This window comes from Lycorma delicatula, chromosome 3, assembly GCF_047948215.1.
Source record: "Lycorma delicatula isolate Av1 chromosome 3, ASM4794821v1, whole genome shotgun sequence".
Classification (NCBI taxonomy): domain Eukaryota; kingdom Metazoa; phylum Arthropoda; class Insecta; order Hemiptera; family Fulgoridae; genus Lycorma; species Lycorma delicatula.
Window position 1 is genome coordinate 40,445,842 of NC_134457.1, and position 3,916 is coordinate 40,449,757.

Below are 3,916 nucleotides of genomic sequence, written 5' to 3' on the forward strand. Positions count from 1 at the left end.
TGCATGGTTTTTTAATAAATAATAAATATCTATTGCTTTATCAAGTATAGCTGCCCAATTAGAAAATATATGAACTGAAACAATGACAGAAAATAATTGTGAATTGCATTGCTATTCACAATTCAATTGTTCGCGCCACGGAGTCCTTGCCGGCCTCCGTGGCGCGAGTGATAGCGTCTCGGCCTTTCTTTCGGAGGTTCCGGGTTCGAATCCCGGTCAGGCATAGCATTTTTACAGCTAAAAAAATTTTTATTCATCTCGTCCTCTGAAGCAATTCCTAACGGTGGTCCCGGTGGTTAAAAAAAAATTGCTCTATCTCTAAAAAATTAAAATATTTTTTTTAAGGTTTTCCTTAAAAATTATGTAATTTATGGCATAATCCCGTACAGGTATTATAATAAATATATATCGAGATAGCTAAATACCCCAAAATTTGCAGATGATATGGTGCTAATTGGAGGGTACTTGGAAAAATTCAGTGAAATGATGAAAGAATTATTTGTGGAACTATTAAACTGGATCTTATCGCTAACTTAAAAACAAAAATTATGCATATAAATCGTAAATGAACAGGAAAGATTACGGTGAAGAGCAAAGAAGTAAAACATGTCACGAACTTCGTCTACTTAGGGCAGAGAATTGAGATAGAAAAATGAATTGAGCTGTTAGATGTCAGTAGAATACGATTACATACCAGACGAGTGGAAGATCTCTAGATATGTATTCATCGAGAAAACTAGTGGTCCTGGTGAAACCACAACTTACCGACCGTCGTGCCTGACGAACAGCTTTTGTAAGCTGTTCGAAAGGTTATTTGTGGCTAGGTTCCAGCAGAAAGTCGACACAAAAGGAGGTCAGAGCGACATGCAATACGGCTTCAGGTAAGGTCGTTCTTGCCTGAAGCGTCCATCGTAGAATTATGGATTTGGCAGAACGGGCTGCCAATGGAACTTGGCTTTCCAGGAGTATTCCGGCTGTGATACTCCTGGACGTCGAAAATGCTTTTAATTCCATTAGTTGGGCGTCCATCTTCAGAGCCCTGGAGAAATGGCGCATTTCCCCGTACCTTCAGCGAATTTTACAAAGATATCTCCAGCGCAGAAAGGTGGTGTACGAACTGGGAGACCAATATCTGTATTTCAATGTACAGTGGGTGGTTCCACAGGGCTCGGTTGTTGAGCCAGCGCTATGCAATCTTGTGTATGAGAGCGTACTTCGCCTAACTTATCGCTAAAGTGTCTCAACTGTTGCATATGCCGAAGATTTAGCGCTCGTAGTAGTTGCCAGGAGTGAAAGAGATGTTATCTCGAAAGCAAATAGTTCAATAGTCATTGTTGACGAGTGGTTGACTAAGCAGGGTTTGAATTTATCTCCCCGCCAAAGTAAAGCGGTAGTCTTGGCTGGAAGGAGGCGGCTTGAGCCTATGTGTTTCGAGATGAAGAGGCACTCCATATAGTTCCGGACAATGAAGTAAAATACTTGGGTTTGTGGATTGACCGTAGGCGTTCATTTTCGCACATGTCGGCCAAGTTGTGAAGAAGGCTGAAAGACCATCCGGGCTCTGAGTAGGTTACTCACAAGTGTGAGTAGCCCTAAATCTTCCAGAGGTCAAAAGAAGGGCCCTGTCAAAAGAAATTTTAAGAACAAGCTCTAAGATTAATTCCCATAAATATGATGAGAATTACTAGAAGAGATAGAAAAACTAACAGATGTATTTCAGAAGAAACAAATAATACTTGGGAAAATAATACTCGAAAGAAAATGAAATTGGGCTGGCCATATATCATGATCTGAAGTTGAGAGCTAAACGCCGAAAATATTAAGGTGGATCCTAGCCAGCTAAAGAGGAAGAGAGGAAGACCGCCGTACAAATGGAATGAAGAATAATAAGATTATGCGGAGGAGCGACTTGGCCAAGAATGGCAGAAGGTAGAAGAGATCGGGAAAGAATGAGAAGGGAAGAATGAGAAATTAATTATAGTTGAATTAAGCAAAAAAAATTTTTTTTTATTACTTTATTTTTTAATATGTACTATTACTCTTTATCCTTACAAGGTTACACGGCTTTAGCTGAATTGAAATGTATTGTGATATCTATTTAGTTTCAAAAATATTGTACAGATTGTTTAACAAGGAATGTAACAAACTTTCAGGACATGTACTAGCGGTGAAAATAAAGAAGTTCGTATGAACACAGGTTCGGAAACGCTTCGTTAAGGAGTGTCGTCTGAAGAAAGATTTTGCCCTGATTTCTGCGCCTTCGGTAAAATTAAGCCAAATTATAATACTTGGGACAAAAATTAAGGAATAAGTTGTAATGGTTTTGTATACAATCTAACCTGGAAAATTGAAAATAAAAATAGGTCTCAGAACTGTACTTTTGCTAGCTTTAGAGAAATCTGGCGTAAAAGGCAAAATATTTGGGTCGAAAAATACACTAGTTTAAGTTTAGCGTAAAATAACTGTTAAATTTTAATAAACACATAAAAGTTTTAAAGAGAACTTGTAGAGAACGACGACCCACTCAGCCTCTTGTTTTTTGAGGCTTAAAACTTATAAATTGGCCCGATTTGGGGCCAATGTAATTCAACAAGGTTAAAAATGTTAATTATATTAAAAATAAATTTGGCTACCATGATGATGCCCCCTTGTCCGATGTAGCCGAAAATCAGATCATAGACTGGAGATATATATATATTGAAAATATATGTGCCATATTCAACTTTTTTGGTTAATGTGTTTTCGAGATATTAGGGAAAACCATATAGAAAAAAAACAATTCGTACTAAAACGTAAAAAATAATTTTGTTTTCAAAAAACACTTTCAAGAAAATTACTTTTAAAAAAATTTGCGTGTATATGCATAACTAAAAATAAAGTCGTGGGCCGCGGTCTCATATAAAACGACTAACTAGATATTCAGACAAACTATATATTTGATAATGTTAATGGTCATTAAAAAAAAAAAAATTACCAATATCAGTAAGATCGAATGAAATACTTAAATTGCTATATATAATTATATACTAGCATCCCGTCACGGCTTCGCCCGTTCTGTATCGTTACTTGAGTTTCCGTCGCAGTCAATTTGTTTATATTTAATGTTTTTTAGTCAGGTAACCGGAGGCGGGTGCAACCAGTCGCGTCGCACATATAGTAACAGTGGCATTGGTTGTTGGTTGAGCCGCCGCGCTGAACACCGTCACACCCCTTAAAAGATCAAAATTCAAAAAACCCGAAAATGGATTTTAAATATTTATCTGATAAGTATTTGCAAACCCAAATCTGCTTATTAACGAGTTTAGTATAGTTGGAAAAGTGGCGAGGGGGTAATATGCGATCATTGTTCAAGAAAAATTTACCTTTCTTTATCACTATCAAGATCGAACTTCGAAAAATCTAGAAATTAGTTTTTAGATATTTACATGAAGATTACACACACCAAAAATCAAGTTGATGAATCTTCATTTGTTACCGAGAAATTAAAAAAATAGTCAATTTTATTGTTACTCCATTTTAACCATTTAAATTCGGAAAGAACTTTCAAAATACCCTTTCTTAGGGAACGCTTACATCGTAAGATGAACGAGTGGACAAATTTTCATAAATTTATCTTTAATAGGTTTTGCTAGAATTTTATTACGACTCACGACATGTTGTCTATATATATATATATATATATACACACGCGCGCGCGCGAGTATATATATAAAAACAATAGTTCGTGACTGATTCATCAACCCCCAGCAAAACCTACTGAAGATAAATTGATGAAAGTTTGTATACATGTTCTTCTTACAGTTTAAGTGCACACTAAGAAAGGATTTTTGAATTCCCAGTTTAAAGGGTTAAAATGGGTTTATTTGAATTTCGATTTTTTAAAGGTGCGACGGTGTACGGCGAGGCGTCTCAACAA